Source organism: Macaca thibetana, chromosome 16 (assembly GCF_024542745.1).
Source record: "Macaca thibetana thibetana isolate TM-01 chromosome 16, ASM2454274v1, whole genome shotgun sequence".
NCBI lineage: Eukaryota > Metazoa > Chordata > Mammalia > Primates > Cercopithecidae > Macaca > Macaca thibetana.
Window position 1 is genome coordinate 64,740,314 of NC_065593.1, and position 12,369 is coordinate 64,752,682.

The 12,369-nt window shown below is 48.1% G+C and overlaps 1 protein-coding gene and 3 non-coding genes across 4 annotated transcripts in view; 2 read left to right on the top strand and 2 right to left on the bottom strand.

The window, feature by feature from the left end:
• Nucleotides 1-2,972: 2,972 nt before the first annotated feature.
• Nucleotides 2,973-3,045, bottom strand: TRNAR-UCG (transfer RNA arginine (anticodon UCG)). Its single transcript has one exon. It is a non-coding gene; the product is annotated as a tRNA-Arg (tRNA).
• Nucleotides 3,046-3,653: 608 nt separating this feature from the next.
• Nucleotides 3,654-3,726, top strand: TRNAR-CCU (transfer RNA arginine (anticodon CCU)). Its single transcript has one exon. It is a non-coding gene; the product is annotated as a tRNA-Arg (tRNA).
• Nucleotides 3,727-4,174: 448 nt separating this feature from the next.
• On the bottom strand, nucleotides 4,175-4,247 carry TRNAR-CCU (transfer RNA arginine (anticodon CCU)). The gene has a single exon. It is a non-coding gene; the product is annotated as a tRNA-Arg (tRNA).
• A 3,621-nt stretch (nucleotides 4,248-7,868) lies between these two features.
• Nucleotides 7,869-12,369, top strand: part of HID1 (HID1 domain containing) — an 85,789-nt gene continuing 81,288 nt past the window's right edge. The window contains exon 1 of the mRNA XM_050764225.1: nucleotides 7,869-7,872. The gene's annotated coding sequence lies outside the window, so the exon portion shown is untranslated. The remainder of the gene's footprint in view (nucleotides 7,873-12,369) is intronic.

Genomic DNA, 12,369 nt, shown 5'->3' on the forward strand with positions numbered 1-12,369 from the left:
CTACTCAGGAGGCTGAGGCAGGAGAATCGCTTGAACCCGGGAGGCGGAAGTTGCGGTGAGCGGAGATCACGCCATTGCACTCCAGCCTGGGCGACAAGACTCCGTCTCAAACAAACAAACACCCCAAATCCCTGGCCAGAATACAGAATAGTATACTTACAAACACACATGGCTGGGGGCGGTGGCTCACGCCTATAATCCCAACACTTTGGGAGGCCCAGGCAGGTGGATCATTTGAGGTCAGCAGTTCGTAAGCAGCCTGACCAATATGGTGCAATCCCAGCAGGCGCCTGTAGTCCCAGCTACTCATGAGGCTGAGGCAGGAGAATCGCTTGAACCCAGGAGGCTGACGCTGCAGTGAGCCAAGATGGCGCCACTGCACCCCGGCCTGGGCGACAGAGCAAGACTCTGTCTCAAACAAAAACAAAACAGCACTTTACTAAAAGAAAATAAATGCAGGCCGGGCGCGGTGGCTCAAGCCTGTAATCCCAGCACTTTGGGAGGCCGAGACGGGCGGATCACGAGGTCAGGAGATCAAGACCATCCTGGCTAACACAGTGAAACCCCGTCTCTACAAAAAACAACAACAACAACAAAAAAAAAAAAAAAAAAAAAAACAACTAGCCGGGCGAGGTGGCGGGCGCCTGTAGTCCCAGCTAACGGAATCCCAGCTTCTCGGGAGGCTGAGGCAGGAGAATGGCGTAAACCCGGGAGGCGGAGCTTGCAGTGAGCTGAGATCCGGCCACTGCACTCCAGCCTGGGCGGCAGAGCGAGACTCCGTCTCAAAAAAAAAAAAAAAAATAAATAAAAATAAATAAATAAATGCATACAGAGGAAATTGAGAACATCGTTAAGTGTACACCGCTCTGATGTTTCACAGGCGGAACAGACCTGTTCTCATGGGAAAATCAGCAGCTTCCCAAAGCGCTTCTGAAGCTACCCCTATCCCAGAGTAGCACTATTTTGACTTCGTTTTGCCTACTCCTGGAGACTCCTTCCTCTCATCCATCAGCCCCCTTCCTCCCTCTCAGCGTTGTTGTGAGGGTTATGAGTAAAATGAAGGCTTTTTTTTTTTTTTTTTGGCAAACTCTGAATGCCGGATGTCATCCCCTTTAACCCTGCAGCCCGACTCTCCGCCTTTCCCCGGCTCCTCTGCTTGTCACCCCATCATGTCTGGGAGGCACCACCAGGCTTCCTGCCCTCTGGCTTTAGGCCGAGCCTCAGCAGCGGGAGAGTAGAGGGAAGGAGGAAGCTGAAGGCGAGTATTTACTCCCTTGGCTCCCTCCCTGCGATAAGGTCACCAAGGGCTCTCTGCATCTCTGGACCTGACATCTTGGCTCCTGGGGGCGACTTTCCAAACCCGATTCCAGGTTCCAGGAGCTGCTGCCTTTTGTAGCCCTTAGGCCTGGTGATGGGGACAGCTCGTTACTAATGCCCATCCTGGAGTCCTCACGTTTCCTTACACTTGCCCTTGCTAAACGGGCCTCCTTTAAACGCTCCTCGGATTACCCAGTGGGAGTGTGCCATCTTCTTCCTTCCAGACGCTGACTGGTAAAAGAAATTAGCATTGGCCGGGCGCGGTGGCTCATGCCCGTAATCCCAGCACTTTGGGAGGCTGAGGCAGGTGGATCACGAGGTCAGGAAACCGAGACCATCCTGGCCAACACGGTGAAACCCCGTCTTTACTAAAAATACAAAAAATTAGCCGGGCGTGGTGGCGGGCGCCTGTAGTCCCAGCTTGTTTGTCTGCTGTTAAACAGCAGACAAAACTCCAGTCCCTGGCAGGGCCCAGTGGCTCACGCCTGTAATCCCAACACTTTGGGAGGCTGAGGCAGGAGAATGGCGTGAACCCAGGAGGTGGAGCTTGCAATAAGCTGAGATCATGCTACTGCACTCCGGCCTGGGTGACAGAGCCAGACTCTGTCTCAGGGAAGAAGAAAAAGAAAAAAAAAAAAAAAAGATAAAAAATTAGCATTTTTCTTCCCCTATGTCCAAGTACACTTGCACACACAAGCATGCTGACACCCTCTTCCTCCAAGGACAGGGTAGTGGGGTGGTGGGTGCCCTCTGAATGTGGACAGAGCCCACTAGCAGGACTGAGGCCGGAGAGTTGGGCAGCACCCCCACTGCCCTTGAGGCTAGGGACTGGAGTTTTTTGTTTGTTTGGTTTTTTGAAGCAGACTTTCACTCTGTTGCCCAGGCTGGAGTGCAGTGGAGCGATCACGACTCGAACTTTTGACCTCGTGATCCGCCCGCCTCAGCCTCCCAGAGTGTTGGGATTACAGGCGTGAGCCATTGGGCCTGGCCAGAGACTAGAGTTTTGTCTGCTGTTTAACTTCATAAGGATAGACCGAAACATAACCCGCCCCGTTTCATTTGCTTGTGGGTTTGTAGCTTGTAGAGCACGTTTACGAGGCGAATGTTTGGATGTTGAACTCGTTCAAGGTACAAGACAACAAGAAATGGGGCCCCACTTATCCTCACATCGGTTTGCCTTTCAGTCAGTCTTCATCTAGAAGGAAAATTAATTGAAATAGACACATGCACAAAATAAAGGTAAATGATGTTAAAAAGACAAAACGTGCCAGTTGGTTTTTGTTTTTTACGTTATAACTTTTTTAAAAAAAATTACTTCTATTAAAATGGATCTCAAAAGATCAGCTTTCTGCGGGTAGGCTACGCCACCACAAACGTGGTTCGAACCCAGAGCCCAAACCCTAAAAAAGTCCAACGCTGTATCCATTAGGCCACCGGGGAAGCACGCAAGCCGTGCGCGATCACGTCTTTTAGAATGAGACGCCACAGGCTGCGTAATGACGCCATAACCGGAAGCGTCCCGGGATGCAAAGCCTGATTGGACAGAAGCAGCTCCCCAGCATCGGATCCTGGGAGCCCCGGTACCGAGAGATTGGAAGGCATTTCTGGGCCTAAAACAAGAGACGGAGATTACAGTTGCAAGGATTAAAATATTCCGACCACGAAGGGACTCGAACCCTCAATCTTCTGATCCGAAGTCAGACGCCTTATCCATTAGGCCACGCGGTCGCCTTCTATGTTTGCTTACCCGGGAGACCAATTTGATGGTTATTAAATGCTCGGGCGTGGCGCAGCTTCGGTGCTCGCACCCTGTCCGCCTATAGCGAAGCGCTCACCCTCCCTCTAGCCCCAGCCGCACGCGTAGTCACCCCCGAGCGGAGCAGCACCTGGACTAGTCTCAGAGCTTCCCTGGGAATTGTGATCGCGTGGCCTAAGGGTTGAGGCGTCTGACTTCAGATCGTAAGATTTAAGGTTCCTTTGTGGTCGGGTTCTTTTTGAGCGAGCAGCCCGTGCCCGAACCCCAGCATCGTTTGAGGGTTTGTTCTTCCCTCTGTCCTCCTGCATCCCTAATCCTCCCAGCTATGCTCCACCGGGCTCTGCGCTCGCCGAGTGCTGCTTCTCGGCGTTACAGGGCACCGCGGGCTCCTGTTCCCCGCGCATCGCCACCGCGTGGAGCTCTTGCGTAGCCCGGTGGGGACGCCGCGCCCAGCGGGCGGTTCATCCCGTTGTCCCGATGGCTTCTCAGGCTTGGAGCGCGGTGACCCACTGCAGGGCCGTGTTTGGGCACGTATGGTCGTATGCCTATCAATGAGCACGTGGGTTTGGCGTCTTACCGCGCCCCAGTGGCCTAATGGATAAGGCACTGGCCTCCTAAGCCAGGGATTGTGGGTTCGAGTCCCACCTGGGGTGGGAGTGTGCTCTCAAGATAACTTTTGGTGTTGGCAACCGGAGACCTCAGAATCCACCACCACCTGCCCGCTACTTGCTTGCCTCTGCCCTGGTTTGCGCCCCTCACCTTCTCTTGCAGGACCCTCAGTTTGCAGTCGCGGTGGTCATTTACCCCTGGTTCTCCGGGGCTGCCCCGCCAGGTGGAGCTGGGGTGTCCTGGGAACCCTTTGAGCAACTTTATTCTTACGACTTACCCCAGCTTCGAAATTGTGGGGCCCTACCCGGACGAAAGCTGTTCATTCAGGGGCTTGGCGAGATCCGCGCTTACCGGCTTTCGGTACTTGGAGGAGGTGGCTCCTCCTCAACACGTTGCACGGGTGTCGAACCACAGACCAAAGTGGATTCCAGCGTCTCTGAGAAGGGAAGAGAAAATAAATAAAAAAAAAACCGTGAAGAAACTTGCCACTTTTACCCCAGGTGGGACTCGAACCCACAATCCCTGGCTTAGGAGGCCAGTGCCTTATCCATTAGGCCACTGGGGCTTGTGACACGTGGTTGCGCCATCCTTTGCCCTCATAAGCGAGTGGCCCCTTTTTCTAGAGAAGGCCTCAGAGAGGCGCGATCCATCGAGTGGGTCCCTTCCTGCCGCGCGCACGTTTGGTGAGCGGGCGGGAAGATACCGCGGTGCGCAGGGACCTGCCCCCACCCTTACTTAGCGAGCACCAGCCTCTAGCCCCCGGCACTGGGACGCTCCATGGGGCCCGGAGGGTCCGCTTGGAGGTTGCCTGGACACCCGGACCATGGGGTATGAAGACTGAGGTTTGGAGGAGTTTCCTTCCTACCGCCCTGAGCCTTGCTGTCCACCTCTACAGAACTGATACCAAATCCAGGAATTTTAGGAAAACGTAGCGTAGGAAGTGAAGGAGAACAGACAAGTATTAATCATGAATATTGAAACAAACACTGAAAGTCTTGCTTATCATGAGGGAATGTACAACCGGGGGAACAAGTCCTTCCGATTATAATAGTAGAAATATGTATACTCGATATTACAAGTATAGAGTAGATAGAAAGGAAAATCAGCCAAGTAGATATTTCACCCTAATTCTAACAAAGAATAAGCACATTTTAAAATGTTACGCACATTTAAAATCTACTATTAAAGGCTACAGGCCGGGTGCGGTGGCTCACGTTTGTAATCCCAGCACTTTGGGAGGGCGAGGTGGGGGGATTGCTTGAGCCCAGGAGTTCAAAACCAGCCTGGGCAACATGGCGAGACGCTGTCTCATTTTTTTTAAAAAATTACGTACGTGTGTGTGTGTGTGTGTGTGTGTGTGTGTGTGTGTGTGTGTATATATATATATGAAGTCTACTCACATCCGAAGGATTTAACAGAAGTTCATCCAAGGGCAGCGTCAGCGTCAGTCACCGTTGTGCTTCTCTTGAGACCTTGCCAATCTGGCCCAGCATCGCAGGGCAAAGGAAACTTGGGGACATTCTTTTTTGTTTCTCTCCAAAATGTAGAATCTGCAGAAACCTGTCTCCTCCTCTTAATAGCAGCAAGAAGGATTTAACCCACTTGGCTCCAGTTTACTGCCTTGAGGATGCCCCCACTTTAAGTTAACTAACTTGTCCCTTGCTGGGACCCAGCACTCTGCTCCAGGGCCAACCTGCAGGGATGCCTTCTCTGCTTTCCTGCTGCCGCCCTCTAGCCAGGCATGTCCCCCCACCCACCCCACGCCTGCCCGGGGCTCAGCCTTGCCTCGCTCAGCTGTTCCTATTCGTCCCCAGGAATACTCTTGTCTCCCTGGGTCTTGGTTCTTCCAGCTCCAACCTCACTCCCAGCTCCAGGATTCCATTCCCTCTCCTGGGCATCACCACTGGGCACCCCTGCTCGAAGGCAAAACCACACTGATGCAGCTGTCCTCCCAAGGCCACTCCCCTTCATGACGTTCCTGAGTGCACAACATCATCCATGTCACACCCCCACTCCCACACCACCCAGGCCAATTTTCTGTCCTCATAATCCTCCAGCATTCGGTATTTCCTCCCCATCCCTGCTGCCACCGCCCTAGTTCCAGAACATGTCCCTGACTGCTCACATGAGGTCAGTTGCCAGCCACGCACACTTTCCTCCAGTCTCCTCGTTCTGTCATAGGCAGAGCAGTCTTCCTGCCACAGCTTCTGTAGGGGAAAGACTAAGTGTCTTTAGCTGTCACTTTTAAGTCCTTTCTTAAGGATCCCAGTCAATGTGGCAGACTCATCTTTCACAGCTCCTCGCCCTCTGGGTTCCAGCCAAACTGGGCTACAAATCATGGCTGACATTGCCCAAGTACCAGCTCAGTGCCACTAACCACGTATCTATTCACTGAAATCCCACAATAACCTTATGAGGTAGGCGTTAATAACATAACCTCTGGTTTAGGCTGAACACAGTGGCTCACACCTGTAATCCCAGCACTTTGTGAGGCTGAGGCAGGCTGATCACTTGAGGTCAGGAGTTTGAGACCAGCTTGGCCAACATGGTGAAACCCCGTCTCTACTAAAAATACAAAAATTAGCTGGGTGTGGTGGTAGGCGTCTGAGTTCCCAGCTACTTGGGAGGCTGAGGCAAGAGAATGGCTTGAACCCAGAAGGTGGAGGTTGCAGTGACCCGAGATTGTGCCATTGCACTCCAGCCTGGGTGACAGAGTGAGCCTCTGTCTCAAAAAACAAATGAACAAACAAACAAAAAAACCCCTAGTTTATAGGTGGAGAAACTAAGGTTCAGAGAGGTTAGATAGCAGCTGGGGGAGGTGGACGGATGGGAGCTGGCCCTGAGCAGTCCTCTTCAGAGCCCATTCTCTCAACCACAAGTTTCCTGTCCAGCCGCAGGCAGGCCTTGCAGTTGCCATTTTCCTAGCCTTTGCTGTTGGCCACCACTGGAGCCTCCCAAGTGACATGCTGTTACCCTGCCAGTTCCTCCCCTCCTTTCAGGCCCATCTCAAGCACATCTTCTCCAACCCTCCAGCTGGAACTAGTCACTCCTCTGCCTCCAGCAATCTACTGAGACCTTTCTTACGTCATTCATGATGCTTCAGGTCCTGCTACTGTAAGAGGAATCCATTTTTCCTCTCAGCTTTTATTATCACCTGATCAAATGTCAATTCTCTGGAAGAATGAATTTTGCTTTATTCACTTGAGTCCTCCCCACCCCACGCTCTGAGTGCCTGGCATTCACTTAGCATTTGCTGAATTACTGAATGAACTAGTAAATTTTTTACATCCTGCATATGAGCCTCAGCTCCCTCCCAGACTCTTGAGTCCCTTGAGGACACGGACCACGTCTTTCCTTTAAAGGAGTCATGCTAATCTTCTCTGTATCGTTCCAATTTTATTTTATTTTTGAGACAGAGTCTCACTCTGTCACCCAGGCTGGCTGGAGTGCGGTGGCACAATCTTGGCTCACTGCAAGCTCCACCTCCCAGGTTCACGCCATTCTCCCACCTCAGCCTCCCAAGTAGCTGGGACTACAGGCACCCGCCACCATGCCTGGCTAATTTTATTTTTGTATTTTTAGTAGAGACGGGGTTTTGCTGTGTTAGCCAGGATGGTCTTGATCTCCTGACCTTGTGATCTGCCCGCCTTGGCCTCCCAAAGTGCTGGGATTACAGGCATGAGCCACCGCACCTGGCATTCCAATTTTAGTATGTGTGCTGCTGAAGTGAGCAAATTTTTGTATTTTGTAAGTCATTTGTAAATGAATTTTCCCCTTGTTTAGACTCATGTGCTCACATCAACTAGATCAAAATCATATAGAACAGTTTAAGAAATTTATACATGCCAGAGCAATCTGCTACTGCAATGCTAGCCTGAGAGGATTGCAAAATTCTCCTTCCAGTTCCAACTTACTCTTCGTGCCTCTAAAACCCACTGCCTAATACAGCACCTAACACACAATACTTTTTGTTACTCAAGATACCCACTGGTTTTGTTGGGGTGATCAGATCCAACACCAGGTCGTGGGGGCGATGAAGTCTGGTGGAGTCAAAGGAATGAGAAAAAGAGTTTGAGAGAAAAAGTGGGACCAGGAGGCCATCGCGAGTGGGGAGGCTGTGAAGGCCCCCACCTCTGGGAGCCCACACTGTTTATTGGTGCTCAAACAAACAGGTGGTGAGGATGTGGGGGTTGAAAGGAAACAGTGTATCAAGTGAATGAGAAACATGGCTGCTTGAGATAATGGGAGTGCTAGAGGCAAGGAGCTAAAGTCTAGCAGACATGCAAGCCCTGCCTCAGCTTCTCTCCCAACACTCAGCTTTTCTCCCAACATGCCCTGCTTCTCTTTTTGTAAAACCACCACAGCTACTATCATTATTACTAGCATAAGGTGACCTCTTTTTTAAATTAATTGGGCAAGGCAATTTCAGGTTATGCAGCCCTTAATTGCCAGTTGGTGATCCAGCTTCATTTTTCTTAGCCCTTATTCAAAATGGAGTTGCTCTGGTTTGAATGCTTCCCACGTATCTCCCCTTTCCCTTTTATGAGAGGACCCTTAATCCTAGGGGTTGCAGAAGAATGAAGGTCTGTTTTCTGTAACTTCTTCATGCTGAGTAGGGGCGATGATACTCCTGCCTATCTATTAGGGTCTCTTGTATTCAGGTAGGGAGGAGTTCAGTCAGAAAGCATTGGTCCGTTAAGCATCTATAGGTAAAACCCTGGTGCTCCAGCAGTTTCTCAGCATGGCTTATACTGGGGAACCCGGCACATGGTTGGGATCCATGGCTCCTTCCAGTCTCCTCTTCCATGGTTGTACACACGTTGAGGGCACCTACACGGTTTGTTCATCTCCTGCAAAAACACAAGCATACCCTCACCCCCATGTTAGTAAATCTACTGAAACAGAAGCAAAAACTTTTGTGGCTGTAGCTGGGAGACATGCCATTACTGAAGCATTTGTAACTCAGTTTTGGTCTCGTTGGTTAACTACTGTGAGATAAAACTTACCGTTGATAATGAGAAGCAGGCCCCTTCTAACAGAACGCACAGAGAAAGCAAACTGAGGCTTAAAAGCAATCCAAAGGCTGGATGCAGTGGCTCACACCTGTAATCCCAGCACTTTGGGAGGCTGAGGTGGAGGATCACCTAAGGTTGGGAGTTCAAGTCCAGCCTGACCAACATGGAGAAAATCCGTCTCTACTAAAAATACAAAAAAAAAAAAAAAAAGAAAAAAAATTAGCCAGGCGTGGTGGCGCATGCCTGTAATCCCAGCTACTTGGGAGACTGAGGCAGGAGAATCACTTGAACCTGGGAGGCAGAGGTTGCAGTGAGTGAAGATCACGCCATTGCACTCCAGCCTGGGCAACAAGAGTGAAACTCCATCTCAAAATAAATAAATAAAAGCAATCCTTAAACTTTCAATTTGCACTGTACAGGTGGGGCCACTAGATGCTGTGGTTCATGATAGATCTTCAGATGTTAGGTGGGCACCCACAGAGGTACCTGATTGTCACCTGGAGAGACACAAGCAAATCCTCTTCCCCATAAAATTATCTTTCCTTTTTCCCAGCTCTTTGTATGTGCATCCCTCCACCATATATCTTGTCCAGGCTTTTTATTTTCCTTTTGTCCTGTCAGGTGTTGTTCAGCTGCAGTCACGGGTTGATCTTTTTGTAAATTTAAAATATTTAATGTTAATAAAGCTAAATGCAATTGCATATGTAGTGTCTTATATTCCTGGTTCCCTCCTTTTTGCTTTTGTATTTGAGTTTTTAAAGTACAATTAGCTCTTTCCAGTAATGCTTGTCTTTGTGAGTTATATGGAATACCTGTAGTATGGGTACTATTCCATTGTTGAAAAAATGTAGCCATGGCTTTACTACAGTATCCTAGGTCATTACCAGTTTTGATTTTTTCTGGGATTCTCATAACTGAAAAGCAAGATAAAAGATGTCTTTTAACATGAGCTGTAGCTTCCCCTGTTTGACATGTGGCCCAAATAAAATGTGAATAGGTATCTACTGAAACATGAACAACGGACAATTTTCCAAAAGCGGGAATATGTGTTACATCCATCTGCCAGATGGAATTTGGAGATAAACCTCTAGGGTTAACTCCTTTTATGTGGCAGATGCAGGACTTGGCAGGCAGAACAGTGTTGCACAATTTCTTTAGCTTGTTTCCATGATAGACCATATCTTTTTCTAAGGCCTGAGGCATTAAGATGGGTTAAAGAATGAAATGTTTGTGCATCAGCAAAGGCTGCAGACACCAGTGCATCTGCCCTTTGATTAAGTTTAGTTAAAGGGCCAGGGAGGTTAGTATGTTCTCTCATATGAGTGGTATAGAAAGGGGAATGCTTTTGTTGCACTGCTTGCTGTAAAGAATGAAATAAAAGATTAAGTTGTTCATCAGCTACATTTCAAATTAAGGCACATTCAGTATTTTGCATGGCTTACACTACATAGCCTGAATCAGAAACAATGTTTACTGGCTGCTTAAAAGTTTTTAGCACTATAATCACAGCCATAAGTTCAGCCCTTTGAGCAGAAAGAAGCAGTCTGTTTGAAAAACTTGCTGTTGAGGTGTTGCAAATGAGGCTTTTCCATTACTAGATCCATCAGTAAAAATGGTAATGGCTCCTTCAATAGGGGCTTTTTGAGTAATAGAAGGCAATATCCAGGATGTTAATTTTAGAAACTGGAAGATTTTAGACTTAGGATAATGATTATCAAGAATGCCAATAAAACTGGCAAAATTAACCTGCCATTCTTGGGAATTAATATAGGCTTGTTGAATTTGTTGTTTAGTTAATGAAACTATAATCTGATTTGGATCATATCTCATTAGCTTTGTTGTGCGCAGCCTCGCTTGCCGTACTAGCACAGCAATTTGATCTAAGTACAGAGTGAGAGTTTTGGTTGTATTGTGAGGTAGAAAAAGCCACTCAACCAGATCATCTGCTGGTTTATTATTTATGGTGGGAACAGTAAAACCAAATTTTTCATAATCTTGGGCAGCTAAAGGAATGGTAAAAAAGCAATCCTTTAGATCTATCACTATGAGAGGCCAGTATTTTGGGATCATTGTTGGGGAGGTCAGCCCTGGTTGTAGCGTGCCCATGGGTGGAATCACAGCATTAACAGCCCTTACATCTGTTAACATTCTCCATTTCCCTGATTTTTTCTTAATGATAAATACAGGAGAATTCCAAGGGGAGAGAGTAGGCTCTATATGTCCCTTTTGCAATTGTTCCTGCACCAGTTCTTTTAAAGCCTTCAGTTTTTCCTGTTTCAGCAGTTATTGCTCTACCCAAACTGGTTTGGCAGTTAGCCAAACAAGAGGAATGGGAGCTGGAGGCTCAACAATGGCTGCTCCTAAAAATGACACTCCAATCTGGTTCGATCTATTTGTCCTTCTAAAGGTTCTCATTGGCCATTTAAATTTTTTCCTAGTTCTTTTCCCAGACAATGTCCCGTATTTTTCATCATTTGTCTACTATTATTACTACTATATTGATCCGTAGGAATAGATATTTCAGCATCTCATTATTGCAATAAGTCTCTACCCCATAAACTGACAGGAATAGGTGTAATGACAGGCTGAATTGTCCCTTCCTGACCATCTGGCCCTTCACATGGTAAAATCAAAGAACTTTGAAAAACTTCTGAGGCACCTCCTACTCTAACAATACCAGTGGATGCCTTTTGTTTAGGCCAATGCAGGGGCCATTGATTTATAGCAATAATAGAGACATCAGCTCCAGTATCTACTAGTCTTTAAAAATCTTTTCCCTGAATAGTTACTGTGCAAATATGTCTTTTGTCAGACACTTGATTAACCCAATGCACAGCCTTTTCTGCTTGATTAGTATTACGAAAGCCTCCTGTTCTTTTCACTGTGCTGCTTCCTAGTTTTATGTAAGGTAACAGCAACAACTGAGCAATTCTTTCTCCTGGGGAGGCAGACCATGGAGTCAAGGGACTACTAACTAATTGAATTTTTCCGGTATAATCAGAGTCAATTATTCCCGTATGTACAGTAACACCTTTTAAATTTTTTTTTTTTTTTTTTTTTTTTTTTTTTGAGACGGAATCTCACTTTGTCTCCCAGGCTGGAGTACAGTGAGTGGCTCAATCTTGGCTTACTGCAAGCTCCACCTCCCAGGTTCACGCCATTCTCCTGCCTCAGCCTCTCGACTAGCTAGGACTACAGGCGCCCACCACAACGCCCAGCTATTTTTTTTGTTGTTGTTGTTTTGTATTTTTTAGTAGAGATGGGTTTCACCATGTTAGCCAGGATGATCTTGATCTCCTGACCTCGTGATCTGCCTGCCTTGGCCTCCCAAAGTGCTGGGATTACAGGCGTGAGCCACCGTGCCTGGCATACCTTTTAAATTTAGACTAGACCTTCCAAGTCATAGACCGACTGTTCCTGAGGATAAGGGTCCCCTAACTCCCATGGGGACCTTCTTTGGTGGCTCCCCAGGAAGTGTGTCTGGAATTGGTTCCTTCTGGTGGGTTCTTGATCTTGCTGACTTCAAGAATGAAGCCACGGACCCTCGTGGTGTTACAGTTCTTAAAGATGGTGTGTCTGGAGTTTGTTTCTTCAGATGTTCAGATGTGTCCGGAGTTTCTTCCTTCCAGTGGGTTTGTGGTCTCGCTGACTTCAGGAGTGAAGACACAGACC